We start from the raw sequence: 19,244 nt of genomic DNA, 5'->3' as shown, positions 1-19,244 counted from the left end.
CCAAAAAGACACATAATCTGGTAGAAGTTCCTCCAAAATACAGATAATATGGAAGTGGTTCCCCCAAAATAGACAATGTGGCAGCAGCAGTTCCACCAACAGACACATAATTTGGAAGCAGTTCCCCAAAATACGCGAAACCTGGCAGCGGATCGCCCAAAATACACATAACACCCAAAGGACATATAATCTGGCAGTAGTGGTCCCCCAAACATACACAATCTGGCAGCAGTTCCCCAAAATACACGTAATCTGGCAGCAGCCGTTCCCCTAACATACACATAATCTGGCAGCTGTTCCCCAAAATACATAACAGTGGTTCCACAAAAATGCAGATAATCTGACAGCAGTTCCCCCAAAATAGGTACCCCCAGGTAGCCAGGTCTATAGGTGTCCCCAGTATAAGTAGCCATGAGTATAGTAGTCCCCAGTATATGTAGCCAGAGGTATAGTTGCCTAGTATATGTAGCCAGGGGTATATGTGCCAAGTATATATAGACAGGGATATATGTGCCCAGTATATGTAGCCAGGGGTATATGTGCCTAGTATATATAGCCAGGGGTATATGTGCCCAGTATATGTAGCTAGAGGTATATGTGCCCAGTATATGTAGCCAGGGGTATATGTGCCCAGTATATATAGCCAGGGGTATATGTGCCCAGTATATATAGGCAGAGGTATATGTGCCCAGTATATATAGCCAGTGGGATATGTGCCCAGTATATATAGCCAGTGGGATATGTGCCCAGTATATATAGGCAGAGGTATATGTGCCCAGTATATGTAGCCAGTGGGATATGTGCCCAGTATATGTAGCCAGTGGGATATGTGCCCAGTATATGTAGGCAGGGTTATATGTGCACAGTATATGTAGGCAGGGGTATATGTCCCCAGTATATGTAGGCAGGGGTATATGTGCCCAGTATATGTAGTCAGGTGTATATGTGCCCAGTATATGTAGGCAGGGGGTATATGTGCCCAGTATATGTAGCCAGGGGTATATGTGCCCAGTATATGTAGCCAGGGGTATATGTGCCCAGTATATGTAGTCAGGGGTGTATGTGCCCAGTATATGTAGCCAGGGGTATATGTGCCAAGTATATGTAGGCAGGGGTATATGTGCCCAGTATATATAGGCAGGGGTATATGTCCCCAGTATATGTAGGCAGGGGTATATGTGCCCAGTATATGTAGTCAGGGGTATATGTGCCCAGTATATGTAGTCAGGGGTATAGTAGTCCCCAGTATATGTAGCCAGGGGTATATGTGCCCAGTATATGTAGTCAGGGTATAGTAGTCCCCAGTATATGTAGCCAGGGGTATATGTGCCCAGTATATGTAGCCAGGGGTATATATGCCCAGTATATGTAGCCGGGGGTATATGTGCCCAGTAAATGTAGCCAGGGGTATATGTGCCCAGTATATGTAGCCAGGGGTATATGTGCCCGGTATATGTAGGCAGGGGTATATGTGCCCATGTAGCCAGGTGTGCCCCCAGCAGGAGGGGAGCAGCGCAGAGAAGGAGAGCTATGGGGACAGCGGGGATGGGCGGACATCATCCCCCCCCCCATCCCTCACCTTCGTGCTCCCCTTCCTGCCTCTCCCCTCCGGTGTTTTGAAATGTCGGGCCGGCGGCTAAAGTGGGCGGAGAATTACCGCGTTCCAGTCGCAAGGGACGCTCCGCTCTGCGTGTGGCTAGTCTGGTCTTCTAGCCACACACAGAGCGGAGCTTCCCTTGCGGCCGGAAGAAGGTGGAAAGTCTCCGCCCACTTTAGCCGCCGGGCCCGACATTTCAAAACACCGGAGGGGAGAGGCAGGAAGGGGAGCACGAAGGTGAGGGATGGGGGTGGGGAGATGTCCGCCCATCCCCGCTATCCCCATAGCGCTCCTTCTCTGCGCTACTCCCCTCCACACAAGCCAGGGTGAACGGCGTCCACGCTGAAGAAAAAGTGTGTGGACGCCGTTCACCCGCGTCCACGCAGGACTCGACCCCTGATTAAGTGCTATAGTCATGTGTCTCAGGATTCCGCAAACACAGTTCCCTCAAAAGCCTCTTGAATCCGCAATACAGTAACACTGGATGTATAACTCAAAAACGGCTTTGCCCTCGTGGGCTCTCCCAACCATGCTGGGCTGCTTCTGGCGTTCTCGTCCACCACATTGGGTTTTTATTCGGGCAGGCAGTGCACTGCTCAAGTTGCGCCAATCCAGGCTGCTATGTTGCAGGATATCAGTTCGCACACCTGCGGGCTCAGCTAAAAGAAGCAAGGCCACGTCACTCGCAGGCCTCCAAGACTAGTATCACGTCAGATGAAGCCCTGATTGGTGACCATCTGAAAAAGTCATGATTGGTGGGCGATACTTGTCATGGATGCCGGCGTGTGCTGTTGCTCTGCTGTTTGTAATTGATCACCTGGATGTGCCCACGGTCGGTTTTAAAGCAGCCAAAACTGTCGGGTTCGCTAAGAGTTTATTTAAAGTTGCAAAACGCAGAGCTGGAAAGTCTTTTCATCACTGAACATATGTGTGCATCTTTTTCCTTCACTAGGTACATTTTTTGACACAGTGCAGTCTCAAAGTAAGCTCTGGAATGAAGTTAAGTGGTGGCTACTTGTTAAATATGTCACATTTTTATATTGTAAGGATCACTGTGCACTGAGCCCAGCGCACAGCAATCCTTGTCCAGATACCCCTTTTTTTGCCTACCAGGAAATGCATCACATTTGGAGGGGGTGGTTTTTGGTGACTTAAAAAAGGTATTTTCTGTAATTAACTGTTTAGCTCATAATTATTAACCAGTTTTTATACATGTTATACTTGTTGGTGCCTCTGTTACACTGATTGAGTATCACATGGAGTACTTTGGCTTGGCTCAGGGTGGTAATTTAACTTATGATAGTCAGGCTAGGTTCACAGTGGTCAGTTGTATAATGCAAGCATTATAATGTGTTATAATGAGTGTGAACTGCAATGGAGACTGAACATAGACTTCAGTGCAAAGCCTGCATGCAGTAAGTTAGAATAACAAGATCCATTACAACGCAGTATTGTGAACAGGCCCATAGAATTGTATGGGAAGTGAGTTAACATGCAGAAATAATCTACAATGCAACTGAGCACAGGGTCTCAATTAATTACAGTAAATTTTTTTTAGTAAAAACATAAAAAAAAATCACAAATGAAACCCAAAAAGTACTTGCAATTAAATAAAAACATAAATTAATGGTTTAAAAGCATTAATGGACAACTATGGAGTATTACTGAACAATATGTATGCGCCAAAGGGTACATGAGGTGGTGTCACTCACAGTAGGGGTGTTCATTAATAAAGGGGTTCATATTATAATGATGTCAAGTAACACTGCTGTAGGGCACTTACAATTATTTGAATCTGCCTTCTACTGCCCCCCCCCCCCCCCCCCCCACACACACACACACAAACACTTTTGCAGGTAGAACTGTTGAATTAAGCATCTCCCTTGAGAAACTGGTTCATTTTTGGCTTCACTACTATATTGTTCCATTTATATGTTTCCTAAAGTTAGAATGCTTCCAGGCATAGTTACTTTAACTGCTTCTTAAATTGCTTATCTTGCACTATAAAATACACATTGTATTGGATAATTGTTCAGTTTTAGCTTAGTAAATAATATTCTACACTTTTTCTACTAAGTAATGGAAGCAAAGTTAACAGTTTTTACTGCCACAGAGCTTTTAATGCAGTTATATAGAAAAGGAAACATTACTTTTTTTTCCTGCAACATAATGGAACCAAGCAAGTACACAATTGTAGAATTTGTTAATGGCACAATTATTTTTTATTTTTCAGTAGAATTCCAGCAAAAAAGCACACAGTAGTAGTCAGTCACATGCAATTTATGGTTAATAATAATATTTTACTTTGTGTATAGAAAGCTATAAGCCATAGAAAGGGTGAGAACTGTGCCCTGCTTGGTGAAATAACATCTTTTGTGTTTGTGCACATATGCATACAAACTGGCAGCATTACGTCTGTGCATCCAGGGTCAGGGAGACCTCACAATTTTGTCCTTACATCTCTGTTGTATGCTGCACCTTTACAGATACTTTAGGTTATTGGTGGATGAGTGGCTAGCTCTTCTTCCTTACCTTGAATTTGTATCTCACCACAAGCATTGTGGGCCTACTTTCCTAAATCTTAGGATCACCGAAAGTTAATTTGTTGGCTTAGTACTACTAGTGATGCGTGAACACAAATTTGCTCAAGTTGGGTTACTCTAAAGGTAGCCATACATCTAGCGATGATGAGATTCGACCAAGAGACAAATCTCTATCTTATTCAAATCTGATAAGAGAGAGATTTGGCAGCTGCCCATACACCGCATTCAGATTCCCAATCAACTTCATGCAGAAATCGATCCAGAATCGGCCTTGTGGTGCCACATACGTTGCCCCGACGCTATCCCCCTAATGTTAGATGTTCCCCCGGGGCCCAGTGTAAGTGATACCTTACCTGGGATTCTCCATGCATGCATGCCACGTGGTTGCTTAGTAACGTGGCCACGTGTGTTACATCTCACAACACACACGCGCCCTTAATAGGCATAGGCAACCATGTGGAGCACGCGTTTATGGACAGCGGAGTGCGTCCGGAGCAGCGGAGGACGAGAGGAGGCTGTGGACAGGGAATGTATAACTTGCACTGGGCACCAGGAGGAACACTTAACATTAGGGAGGACAGCGCTGGGGTTTTTGTCGCATCTGTCGATCTTCTAGAAATTGCACGCTGTTACCACTATGCACCTGATCAAGCAGGTCGCCCTAACATCTTGCAACATGTGAGATCTACTCTGTGATCAATTTCAGGACAGAAATTGGTTGCGTTGTCGGTCAGACATGCACTTGGTGCAACCCCCAAACTGCGAGCGATCCGCTGGATCTACTCAACCCCAGCGATGCCGACCCCCCCGCCGATCCCATTGTTGACGCTACTCCCCCGCCCACTGTGTGGGGTCACGCATGTGATGCTCATTGTCTCTCCACTGGACCCCCGTATAGCAACACAGTGTGCTATCAGCTACACAGCTGAAATGCGTGTGTACAGCCCAGCAATGTCACCCAAGGAGATCAGTTCCTGACCCCCAACGGGCGACATCAGTTGGCAATGTGTATGCACCCTTAATGAGGGTATATATTTACTAGACTATGATAAAATTGCTGTGCAAAGTTAGCACACATCAATTGTATCAGTTCTTGCACTAAATACAGACATATGACTATGGTAGGGATTAGATTGTGAACCCTCACTGAAGGACAGTTAGTAACAAGACAATGTACTGTGTACTTTTTTAAACTTAGTAGGTAGTAAATTACAGATTGCTGTTGTTCTGAAGTATGTTGGGGAGGGTGGATTTGAGAGACTACACCTATGTTTGCAAGATGGCAAATATTTCAAGCTGAACACAGTCCCTCTCAAGCACACAAGATCTTTTTTTATAGATCGTTAGAACCAAATCAATACAGTTAGAAAACTAGGCACATAAGGTACACACCATGGGGCCCTAGTGTTTGGCCTATAGTGTTTAGTCACAAGACACACAGCTCCCCAGGAGTAAAGAAACAGGGAGATGCCCTGCTGGTGGAGAGAAGACATGGGAGAAAGCACCAGCAGACAGGTGAGAATAGCCCCACTGCCTCTACACTCTGCACGGCATGGGGGAGACATAGATGGTGAGACCGGCAGGCAGTACGCACAGATTTTCAATACATTTCATGCTGAAATCTATTGAAAATCTGTGTGTACAGTGTGTGAAGGGGACTCAGTCAGATAGATTCCTTCTCTAATCAGATAATGATCTGAAAGGGATCTATCTATTGGCCACATAGACCAGTGTATGGACACCTTTAGGTACATAAAAGAACATTTGAAAGCATTCCCTGTGTGTAAAAATATTTGTTTTCAATGTAGAGAGAAGTACAAGAAGAGGCCAATTTAAACTCCCTGGTCAACAATTACATTTGCTGATTAGCAGATGATTAGAGAAGGTCCAGGAAGTCACAAATAGGGTATATGTTCTCACCACATCGCACTTCCGTGAATGCATTAAAATGGCATAGAAGTACAACACAGTGTAATCTATTTGGGCATATTGTTTTTCCTAATGAATATTTATAGACAAACTAAAAATACAGCCTAAGTATAATAAGCTATGACTGATGCGAAGGTTCATTGCAAACCATTTAACATTCAGCATATTCAAATTACCTGTGCATTCTCTCCTGTCAAGGAATTCACTAGCACTCACCTTTGCTTGCTAAATATGTTGTAGAGCATGCTTATTTGCATGAGGATTCCATTTAAGTTTAGACTAGAATTGAATTAACCTCCTGTTGTGTTTTATCATTATTGTTTTGAGTCATAAAATGTCTTGCCGTATACAGCATTAGATATAATATCCAGGAAAGGCTCTGTATAAATCAATAGTCTTCAAGGTGCCCTCAGGTCATTTTTTATCTTAGCAAATTGTAGTCTGAAAAAATACCAAAGATCAGAGTTATATATTTTGTTATATTTTTGATTTTCATCTCCCAACCTATTATAGTAATAAGCTTCAGGTAATGGCCTTTTTTCGAGTAAATTAACTGTGCAAAGACTTGGGAGTTGACAAATACCACATCTTACTAAGTACAGTATTTAACAAATACGTATGTATATTTTGTGTGCTTTTTTAATGTCTTCAGCAAAACTCGGATGCATGTGGCTCTCTTATACTGGCCCTCTGCTTCGTGCTATAGGAAGCTGATTATCTTTGTGCACATTTTAAAGCAATTTTGTGAGAGTATTTTCTATTTTATTCAACTATTGATTAACCCATGGGACTTTTGGTGGGACTCTTCTGGCTTAGATGTCGACTCCAACATAGTTATTGCCAATTATTACTATTAGGGTGTGGCTGCAAAAATACTGGCGCTGCAAAAAGCCATGACAGTGGATAAGTTAATGCTTTCTGGATTTACTATAGCGAGAATGCCTCCTATATAGCATCAACCCACAGTTGCTCTTCATGGTTTATCCAACTTCTACTGGAGCTACTACCAAGGTATTCCAGCTGCTGGATTTTTAAATCATTTGTTCTGGCTAAGGCTTCCAACTGTCTCCTCAGCCAGCATGCTTTGCATGGTGGAAACACAAGGCTTTACCCATTCTGCTCTATGAGCTTCAGTACAGCATAAGAGCAGGAAATGCTTTTAACTTGAGATAAGAGACATATGGAGGCTGCCATATATCTATTTCCTTTTAATCAATACAAGTTGTCTGGCAGACCTACTGATCTTTCTGGTCAGCAGTGTCTAATCACACATCTGAAATAACATACAGCTAATCTTGTCAGATGTTTGTCAGAAACATCTGTTTGTATGTTTCTTCAGGGTCTATGGCTAAGGCCAGTTGCACACATGGTCCAGTGTGATTTGTGGTTGGCAGTAGAGCCCACCGCAGTGCACGCACTGTGCCATTGCATGTAGATTTGTCCCTGCAGCAGATTGCGCTTACAGGAAAAACTGCATGCCCCTGCCCCATGAATGTGTATGACATCACTTGCATCTATCTTCTCAGTCACATGTGTATTTCCAGACAGGAAGTGTGTCACCAAATTTGGTGATATGTGCATGCATTCAGCACCAATACTGCAACAATCTATTTATATTGTTGTAGTACCATTGACTGCCATGCAATCCTACCACTTGGCAATGCGCTGCAACCTCAGCATTTCCCGAACCACATCCATTGCATTGCATTGTACCACGGATAGTGTGGCTTGTCTCATTGAGATCAATGGGCAGTGCAACGAGCTGTGTCGGGGAGAGGCAGGAGAGAGTACCGTGATGCACTATATGTTCAAGGGGCCTAAAAGTATCAGAGACAAACAGGAGCATAGCTAGAAATCACGGGGCCCATAGCAAAAATTTTATTGGCCCCCCCAATACATTTTATAAAAGTACCTTTGTGCCCCAGGTAGCCCTCCAGTATAGAAAGCCAGAGATAAACCCAATATTAGGTTGCCCCAGCATAGGTAGCCAGAAGGGCAATTAGTATAGGTAGCCAAATTAGACCCCGCCCCCACCTCCAGTATATGTTGCCAGAGTACCCCCCCCAAGTATAGAAAGCACCTCCATATACAGAGTAAGCAAGTGGAGTGCTGAACAGAGGTTACATACCTCTCTAAGCTCCACCGATGATCTTCATTCTTCCTAGCATCAGAGTATCTATAATTACCTAACAAGAGAGGGCCCTGTAGGCATAGAGACTCTGACACTATGAGGAAGGATAATAGTTGGTGGATCCCGGAGAGGTTTGTATCTTCTGAGCAGTGCTTAGCTCGCTTTCTCTGCAATTAAGAGGGCCCGCAACGGATCCCCTTAATGGCAGCCATGACTATGGGTTCATGGGTTTATCAGTGTCTTTGTGTCTGACCACCTATGTCCCCTGTCAGTCCCAGTTTTCCACTACTGGCCTACCCTTTGTCAATTTTGCTTTAAAAGACAACTGAAGTAAGAAGACTATGGAGGCTGCCATGTTTATTTTCTTTTAAACAATACCAGTTGCCTGGCAATCCTGCTGATCTATTTGGCTTCAGTAGTGTCTGAATAACACCAGAAACAAGGATGCAGCTAATCTTGTCAGATCTGACAATAATGTCAGAAACACCTGATCTGCTGCTTGATTGTTCAGGGTCTATCGCTAAAAGTATCAGAGCAGAGGCAGAGGGTCAGCAGGGCTGAAAGCCAACTGCTATTGCTTGAATGGAAATAAACATGGCAGCCTTCATGTGCCTCTTACTTCAGTTGTCCTTTAAAGAACATCAAAGATAAAAATTTGTCATTAAAATCATTATGTATTTACATTCATTGAAGTATCCCCCTGCTGTATAGTGTGTTCTGTTTGGCTGTGTAATCCTCTGTTTGTCCGGCATTCCTCCAGTACTGGGCTCCAACTATTACTAGTCATGACCTTTGACACAGAATTGGTATGCGCTATTCATACGCAGTAGAAGCTTTGTGAATGCTATAGCTTCACATACACTAATCAGAGCGAAGTGAACAAGCTTGCAGGCAAAGAAAAGCCGCCATGAGTGCGGGCAGCGTGGACAGAATGTCCACAAAGCTGCTACTGCGCATACGTGGTGCATGCAAGTTCCAAGTCAGAGGTCCTGACTAGTAATAGTTGGCACCCAGTACAGGAGGAATGCCGGCAAGGGATACGTAATTGAACGTCAGTGCTTACCGATTTTAATGACAAATTTTCATCTTGGATGTCCTTTAAAATTAAACTGAATATAAACTTTAAAACTATCACAGAGTAGTGTTCAGTTTTTAAAGCAGACCTCCAGTGTAAATTATACATACTAGGGCCCTAAAGCAATTTATAGCAACATGTGTCTTTACCCCCCAAATCCATCCAGCAGCCTGGGGCCGCCGACTTCCTAAAAATAACCAAAGCTGAAGTCAGTAGCCCCAGACTGCAGGAGGGATTTGGGGGGTAAAGACACAACATGTTGTTATAAATTGCTATAAAAAGAGGAATGTATGATACACACTAGAGGTCTGCTTTAATTAATGAAACTGCCTTATCGTTTATGATGCATGCTTTACTCATGGAGAAGAATGAAAATTTTCCATGCTGGGCAGCAAGGGCAGATGAGAGGGTTCTTTCTGCCTCCCTCTTTCCCTCAGTGTCACCTACTCCAACGTTCGGTTCTCTGTGGTCATGACTAGGTTAGGTTCAGGCTGTAGGAAGAGGGGCAGGGGCCATGCCCGGAAATGGGAGGGGGCTGGGTCACGTCAGTCCTGGACGTGCAATAAGGGCCTTGATTCACTAATCGGCGCTAAGCCGGTTAGTGTGCCTTATCTGAGGTTAGTGTGCCTTATGTGCCTTATCTGAGGTTAGTGTGCCTTATCTGAGGTTAGTGTGCCTTATGTGCCTTATCTGAGGTTAGTGTGCCTTATCTGAGGTTAGAGTGCCTTATCTGAACTTAGTGCCCCTTAAGTAGCTTTGTGCACACTAAAAGATGCACAAAGCTACATCGCGCCGATCTTTGCGCACGGTGCGATGATAACATCGTACCCGCTATACTGTACATGATGCACTGTTTAGGTCGCATCCTATGCGACCTTAAGATCGCATCATGTACAGTACAGCGGGTGTCACGTTACTGTCACACCGCGGGCAAAGATTGGCGCATTAAGCTGTGCGCAGTGCGCGATGTAGCTTTGTGCATCTTTTAGTAGTTAAAGAGAAACTCCAACCAAGAATTTAACTTTATCCCAATCAGTAGCTGATACCCCCTTTTACTTGAGAAATCTATTGCTTTTCACAAACAGACCATCAGGGGGCGCTGTATGACGGATATTGTGGTGAAACCCCTCCCACAAGAAGCTCTGAAGACCGCGGTACTTTTGACAGTTTGCCACAATGTAACAAGGTTCACAGACAGGAAATAGCTGTTAACAGCTGTCTCCAATGGCCAAAACAGCTAGCAGCAGCTACATAACCTGCCCACAGTAAAAATGTCACCATGTAATAAATGTGAGAATGTAAATCGGGGAGAGGAAAGATTTTACAATGAGCAAACACTGACTAAATCATTTATGAAGCACTTTTTTTATTACACTGTTTTCACTGGAGTTCCTCTTTAAGGGGCACTAAGTTCAGATAAGGCACACTAACCTCACATAAGGCACACTAACCTCAGATAAGGCACACTAACCTCACATAAGGCACACTAACCTCAGATAAGGCACACTAACCTCACATAAGGCACACTAACCTCAGATAAGGCACACTAACCTCACATAAGGCACACTAACCTCACATAAGGCACACTAACCTCAGATAAGGCACACTAACCTCACATAAGGCACACTAACCTCTGATAAGGTTAGCGCTGTAGTTTGTGCCCACTAAGTGATAAGGCACACTATGAAGTGAATTAAATTAAAGCAGCCAGGACCAGAGGGTCCCCTAGTGGCTATGGGCCCCATAGCAGTTGCTCTGGCTGCTATAGTGATCCCTACACCACTGGAGACAGGATCAGCAGGACAGCCAGGCAATGTACATTATTTAAAGTGGACCTGAACTCTTGCACAGTGCAGAAGGAAAACAGAGAGAAATGCACCTTGTATGTATTTAGAGAGTTTAGCCGATCTAATTCCTCCTCATCTGTGACTAATCACCACTGTAATTTGATCTCTCAGCTGTGTCCGCTCAGGAATCTCCTCTGCCACAGCAGAGCAGCTAATTTGTAAACACAGGATGTTAACCCTATGTCTGCCTCCATGAAAGCAGGAAGTAGGCAAAGTGCAGCTTTATTACAGGATTTGTATCAGCTGTAACAAAGAAATGTTTTTCTTTAAAGGTTATCATGCTGTTTCATATCTTTTAGAGCAGAGAGGAAGTTCTGAGTTCAGGTCCGCTTTAAAAGGAAATAAATGTGCTAGCTCCCACATGTCCCTCACCTTGGGTTCCCTTGAAGTTATGCTATGTTAGGTGAGCGTTGTTTATGTTCTTACACTTCGATGTGGATGTTTTCCTAAAATTATAGTAAATTATAGTTGCTGGGTGTCCATGTGCATTTAAAAATACAGTCTGGTCCTCTTGCTCAGTCGAGTTCCTTTTTCCATGCACTTAAGGTGCTTAGTGGTGTACCTTAAGTATACGCTTGCACATGTGGGTGGCATGATTATGCAAATCTCTCGGACATTCTTAAGCCCTATCTCCAGCTCTAAAGGGATAAGCAAAAAAAATAAGCAAAATAATTGCTGGGAGAACTTTAATCACACCTACAAGTTTAATTCCATTGTGAGAGTTCTCTATAAATTAACCCCTAACACTCTCTGGCACATAATATCCCTAATCTTCCCCCCACAAGGATTCTCTTTCACCAGATAAGACATGACAATTGCACAAAGTATCCAGTCATTTTCAAATCCTTTTAATCAGACATAATACGGAGCAACAGTATCAGTCTCCTGCATTATAATGTGGAAGATAATTCTTGTATTTTAATGGAAGCTTTATGAAATCACAGCTAGGGTAGGTGCTTGGCATGAAAAGAATTCCTATTTATCACAAGCTCCGTTTATTCATGGATGACATTTTATTTTGCGGGCGGCCAGGTAACCATGACAAAGATTCAGAAATTCACAGGCTTATCCAGTAAGGTAAACAGCAATATACAAAATGCTGTGATGGTCAGCGATTAATCACAAGCCATGTATCACTGATCAGGTGTCAAAGTCAATTCTGATTGGTTGGATTTGGTTTCTACTTCCTGCTCGATATCACTGTATGATCTGATGTATCCAGTGTTGTTTGACGTTCTTGGAGAAGACAGTGGCTAAGTGTGCCATTTGTTTTTGGCATCAATATCTGACTGATTCGATCATAATGATTACAGCATGGCCACCCAATTTTTTGGCCAAACTTGATTGAAATAATTTTATTGGCATGCTGCAATATCTGGGTTGCAAGGGTTTGATTGGGGTGTACGTATTAGTATGCTGCCAGTAAGTTGGCACAGGGTGAGCCAAATGACGGCTCACCCTGCTACCGCTCAAATTCCTAGCATTGTTAAATACTATTCCCCCTCTGGGTCGTAGCAACTCAGAGGGAGAAGTAATTCACCGGAACCCCGATTTAACCTTGTGCAGGGCCCGTAGTATAGCACTAGTCAGGGCCGGATTTACCATAAGGCACTGTAGACACGTGCCTATAGGCCGCTGGTGACGGAGAGGCGGCTCACTCTGTTCCTCGAGTGCCTTCCTCCCTCCTTCACTATGCAGAGTCCTAAGTGAAGTGTAAAAGATCTACCTAATACTAAACGGCATCTGTAGCTACCTATGACGGGCAAGGGAGTAACAGCAGGGCCAGTCAGCACACTTAAGGTGCGGTGTGGTGGGGGGTTGTAGGTTCATGGAGGGCGAAGGACAACTGTGCCTATAGGCTCCTGTGATGTAAATCCGGGCCTGGCACTAGTGCTATAGTGGCACTCAGCTTCAACCTGTTTCATGATCGGGTTCACAAAAGTAACAGCTTTTGTTTTACAAATGACCAATGGACCCTGATGGACCCCTGGCAGGTCCCCCCTCCCAAGTGTATGTGTACCCACCAGGCCTTTGGTCAGTGTCATAGGCTTACCTGTCACATGGGAATGACTCTTGGCCTCCTACTGTGTCCAGTGTATTTTTAAATTGCCACTGTGAGCTCCAGTACCACGTGACACCGCTGCATGTACTGACATCACGACATGTGGTGGTGTCAAAGGGTACAGGTGCTGGTGGTGGCAATTCAAAAAGATGCCTGATCAGAAGAAGGTGAGAAGTCACGCAAGGGTGACAGCTGAACACTGACCAGGGGTCCTGGAAGGGAACATTACTTTGAGGGATTGGGAATCTGTCTGCAGTGTGTGGACAGGCAATACATCTGATCAGAACCAATAAGAGAGGGATCTATCTGATGATCGATCTGGTGGCAGATCAAGAGATCCATGGCCACCTTAAGTGACGTACAGGAATAGGCTGACCAAGTTACTGAATACACATGCAATGAAAAGTTCAGGTTCAGATTCTGTTATACTTTTATGAAAAAAGAGCCTTTACGCTAGTATTTTGCATAAAGCAAAATATATTGTGGAACATATATTTGTACATAAAGCAAAATATATTGCCTTTCCTCTATGAACGGTATATGAAGGGACTGTTGTTATCAGAACAATTGCTAAACCTCCTCCCTTATGGTCACCTTCCAGATGACACTGAACGAATAAGTATTACTTTACTTAACCTGATGAATGTCGATCAGAGTTAAAAGAAAAAAAACAGTCTCTACTATGCTTCTGGGGATGTACACAACATGCTGACTAGGGCCAAGCTCTGATTGGCCACTGGCTTTGGTGAATAAGTGCCTTGTTTATATTTCCAGCACCCAGTGTGAGGCTTTGTCGTTATCTGAATTGACATATCCTCTGAATGGAAACGAATCAAATGATAATATGAGATCATATTTCAATAAGTTAAGGATACTGAGTATGATGAATGAACTGGCTAGGGATTGGCATCTTCCCAACCGCATGGGGAGCTCTTGCTGAAACCATCAGACAGGTCAGTCAGTCAAATTGAATTTTCCACCTGTTTAAACATTTTACTAGGTACCATGTATGAAGATGGGAAAGGTGGCTGCCAATGCCATAATTAACGTCTTGTCTTTAGCCTCTGGGGCCAGAGGGGTGGCCCAAACCCGAGCCTTTACAGTGTTGGCACTAATATTTCTTATCTTTTTAGATCTTCTCTTTTCTTCTTTGCTTCCTTCCTCAATCTATTCTCATACTTTTCCCTAGCTGTGTCCTTTTCTATCTTTTACTACTTTCTCAGAGGATCATTGTGGACTTTTGTTCCATAACCTCCTAGACTCTTGCAAGGTGTTTCCATGTACACTATGTTAATTTAATATGGCTGTCTTTCAAGGTACTTTTGCAAGCCTTTGATTTCTCTTTTGTTAAAATTGCAATAAAAATATTGAAATAGAAAATCTTGTCTCTAGTCTCAACCACTCATCTAGTGATTGAGCTTTGATGCCAATGGGTTAGAAATGGCTAGGGTGGGGGTTTCTATAATGTGAATTCATTATGTTAACAAAGGGATGTGCAGCAATCTTTTACTGAACTTTGACTTGAGGCTAATTCTGAGTGATCATCAAAGAGGAACAGAAGCAGTATGGCAGGAATACATACCAGCGATAGACAAAGAGGAACAGGTGTGCTGAATGGGTTATGGCAGCTATATATTCCAGTATTAGTCAGAGAGAAAGAAGAATGCATGCTGAGCCTAACACCTGAATATCCTGCAACTGGAAAAGAACAGGTGGACAGAGACGATTATATTGGCAATACATACCAGTAAAAGTCACAGAGGAACAGTTGTGCAGGCAGCTTGACCCATCACTCATAATTCATGGGATCTGGGCCCATATTCAGTTGACTTTTTTCTCCTGAGTTTTCTCCTAGCTGCTATTTTCACACCTTGTCAATCAAATGCATTTTAAAGTGGACCTAAGATGGGCGGGGGATATACATACCTGGGGCTTCTTCCAGCTCCCTCCAGGCTAATACCTCACCGTCCTCCTGCACTGTCTGGATCTTCGGCACTTCCTGCTAAGTCCTCTGGTCTGGGGCATTCTGCGCATGCACAGTACTACTGTGCAGGCGTAGAATGCTACTGACCACAGAAGGGCGATGGTAGAGCGCACATGGCCGGACTGCACCTGCACCAACTGGCCCCGACTGGAGGACTTTCTGGGGCAAATTGCCAAAGATCCAGATCAGAGCAGGAGGATGGCGAGGGAGCGATTATCTTGGAGAGGGGCTGAAGGAAGACCTGAGTATGTACATTTTTCCCCCACTGCTCATCTCAGGTACCCTTTAAGCCACCAGCAAGCAAGAAAGTACTACAATTTATTTTGATAGTACCTTTACCTTAGTTTTTTGCACTTTTCTAATTGCAAAGTGCAGAAAAGTTTTTTGAAAGAGAAGATGAAGAATTATCTCCAAGTAAAACAAAAATCGGGAGAAAACTTTAATTGAATAAGGGCCCTGAAGTCTTTTTTTTCTCTCTCTTCTCTGTAGAGGACTCAGTACATACCAGTCGGCAGGATATCTATCATGTACCTGCCACTAGGGGCAGCATCTGTCTGTGCTGAGGGCCAGGATGCGGGATGGTCACAGCAACAAGCCAATCAGAGGGGGACAGAAGGACATACAGATACAAAGTGGCTGGCTTGGGAATTATTATTATTATACATTACTATATGCATATATATTATAATTAGGGTTTTATTATACATTAAGCAGACTTAATCAAATATACACTACAAATCTGTATTTCTGCATATTAAGGTAGACAGTACAGCCTTGTACAATTTATTTCTTGATTGAATATGTAGACATTGCAGATATTAATTAATGGGACATCATTTCCCCAGAAAGTGGATAAAATGTATCTCTCCTGCACTAGGGAATGGTTCATTTACATTTCTGACTGTAGAGAAGAATCAAACTCCCATAGCATTAGTACTGCAATTATAATACATGACAAAACAGAAACAGGCAAATGCATGATTGTTTTAATATACATAATGTATACTAATAATGTGCCTTTAATGGTCACATAAAACAATGTATTCATAGCGGCAGACTTTCTAACATTGTTCCTTTTTTTAAACAGGGGAGCACAGCTGTCCTATCACTGCAACAGAAACCAGGACACACATAATAATGTTAACACAGATTTTATAGAACCCCTTATGTATTAACAAGCTGGAAATAAAACACGCTTATGGTGCCCAGAGCCTCATATCCTCTGTAGCTCAAAGTTTTCCTTCTGGCTGCGGCAATTTCCAGGGCGATTACATACATATGTGTTGGCACCTCATTAGAATTAATAGAATAAGTTGCGTTTGTTGGAATACCCTGTAGCAATATATTGAAATACCACAATTGATGTACGGCATCAGGAGGATGTTGCTGAATCTGTTGAACAGATTGACAGATGGAATGTACTATAGGCATTGATTGTGTTAAGATGACCACGAATGATACAATCCTGATTGTACAATCTTACCAAATGTATGTAGTAGGAGGACAAAGTGAGTGAATATGTTATACATAAGTGGTAATCAGGGCTCCAGGGTCTGGACACAGAGCTGTGAGGGTGCGGGGGGCCCAACTTCTATCCTCCCTCCCTCTCCTTGAGCTCCCTCTTCTGGTACTATGTTTTGTGTGCGCTCCCCCCATCTGCAGAGTACAGAGCTCAGCGGGCAAGGATTATAGCACACATACAACTTACCTCTTCTAGGCTCCAGTCCCATCTATCTTATCTGCAGCTTTGCTAAGTACAGAGCAGGACCTTTAGCACCTGGAACCAGGAGGTGATGTTATGATCATGTCTGCAGCGTTTACTGCTGGCTGCAGTGGTATTGTAACCCAAGCAGTTCTGATGTCATTACATGCATTTTCTTGCATAGTTTGGTTTGCACTTAAACTAGTTGCTGATTCCATCTGCAGTCGCTCTGAAGTTAATGACAGTTTAATATGCTTTTGTGTAAACAAACATTGTCTGCTGCAATGGAGGGGCAATCCCTTTCCTGCAGGCTGCATATCATTGTCTGCCTTTTCCTGCTATCAGCCTGTGATTAATTACCATTCACTTGTGTGGGAATCTGCAGGTCTGCTCCCATTGGATGACCTCAGTATAAAGAACTGCTTCCTGCAATGCTTGATGGGCTACCATAGTCTCTGATTCAGTCTGTTACTCTGCTCGTGCCCCACCTCGTTCCTGGTCCGTGTGGACTGCGCTGACTCCTGCGAAGGGGTCAGCGAGTCCTCCTAGTTCTGCTCTTGTTCTAGAAGTTGTTACTTGCTTGTCTTGTGTCATATATTGGTTCATCGCCAATATATACGCATACTTGCGCATTTTGTTATTTTCCTTGTATTCGTGTTACGTTGATACATCAGTGTCGCTGATATATACGTACATGAACTGTTTATTTCCTGTGTTCAGTTAGTCAGCCTTCCAGCACGTTTTGGTAGTTTGCGCGTATCGTGAGCACCCGTGCTGAGCTAGTATCCTGCTCCTGGTCCTGTTTGTGGATTGCGTTCATCTCTGCGAGGAGATAACGAATCCTTCTGAATCCTGTCCTGTTACCGTTTGTGGATTGCGTTCATCTCTGCGAAGAGATAGCGAATCCTTCTGAGCCCTGTTCCCTGTATTGCTCCAGTGCTAGTCAGTGTTCCTGCTTATGTCATATATCGGTTCATTGCCGATATATACATATGTTAGTCAGACGTTACAAATAGTTTCATTGATAGCTGTAATTGTAATACGCTAGGAAAACATACTTGTTGTATATTTGTCTGTGTTACGTTCATCTATCTTGATCCTGCTATTTCCTGACTATCTTGTCCTGTCTTTGTGAGGCACGCCATCGCTGCAAACGCATTGGCTGCCTCATTCCAGTCTGTCTTATTGTGGACGCTTGCTGTCACTAAGTAGTGGCTAGTTAAGCAGGCGTTCATTCTGTCTACCTGTCCTGATCTCCTCAGTCCTGGTTTATGCGCTCAGCGCTACTTTGCGCTGAGACGTTATTACGAAAGTGTTGTTTGTGGCTGTTCGGATCTGCACAGGCTCTGTGCACCACAATCTCCTATTGGAGTCAGTCCTCTCCTCCACTAAACTGGGGATATCCTGATCCCTTGTGCTGGTGTGTGTACCTCCTTCACATCAGCTTATGTGTTGTATGCTGACTGTGGAGATTACACCTCCAAGCTTAACAGGTGAGTTTTGTGTGTTGTAATCCTCACCCTTTGTGCTCTGTACTGTGAAGATGTGGAGAGGCTACCTAATATTGGGGCACATCTGGTTATTATACTAGGGAGGGGTGCTTCCAGGGGCGCCTCTCCCACCAGTCACTAGAGGCAGCCGCTTGAGGCGCTGTGCATTCAAAAGGCGGAGCCGCCAGCCGCATCTACTGTGAGCGTTTTTAACTTTTTTCATTTATTTACCTTTAGCACGCTGCCCACGTGCTCACTAGTGCCTCCCTCTGTATAGTGTCTCTATTGAGTAGTCCCCGCCTCCTCCTCCTCTCCGATCAATAGAGCAGTGAGTCACCGCTGACTCTTCTCTCCTCCACTCCTCAAGCTGCGCCCCTGCTTCTCCATTAGCCACCGGGTAAAGTGTTTACCTCATGTGGCCACACCCCGCCTTTAACTCCGCCCCCGCCAGTCAACTCAAGCACTCTGGCACGGTATTTGAAATGTCTGATGACAGTGACAGTCCCCGTTCCTGCTGTGAGCAGCTTCCCTGTCTGTGTCTGCAGACTGCAGGTCTGAGCCCTTTCATGTAACGGGATGTGCTGTGTGTGGGGGGTAGTGTTGGGCGAACAGTGTTCGCCACTGTTCGGGTTCTGCAGAACATCACCCTGTTCGGGTGATGTTCGCGTTCGGCCGAACACCTGGTGGTGTTCGGCCAAACTGTTCGGGTTCGCCCGAACGGCTCATTGCCTGGCCGAACAGGGCCCCTGTTCGGCACGAACAGGGCCCTGTTCGCCCGAATACTGGCCCCCTATGGGGTCGCAGGCATAAGGGGGGAGCATGCCCCGATCGCGGGGGGGGTCGGAAATTCCCCCCACCCCCTCCGCTAGCGCTCCCCCCTCTGC

At 44.3% G+C, this 19,244-nt stretch overlaps 1 protein-coding gene across 7 annotated transcripts in view; it reads left to right on the top strand.

Moving 5' to 3' along the window:
* CCSER1 (coiled-coil serine rich protein 1) overlaps positions 1-19,244 on the top strand; it is a 1,139,724-nt gene that overhangs the window by 589,469 nt on the left and 531,011 nt on the right. The window lies entirely within an intron of this gene.

The sequence above is a fragment of the Hyperolius riggenbachi genome, chromosome 1, assembly GCF_040937935.1.
Source record: "Hyperolius riggenbachi isolate aHypRig1 chromosome 1, aHypRig1.pri, whole genome shotgun sequence".
NCBI lineage: Eukaryota > Metazoa > Chordata > Amphibia > Anura > Hyperoliidae > Hyperolius > Hyperolius riggenbachi.
The sequence above is the reverse complement of the archived record's forward strand: the minus strand, read 5'-3'. Positions and strand labels throughout refer to the sequence as shown.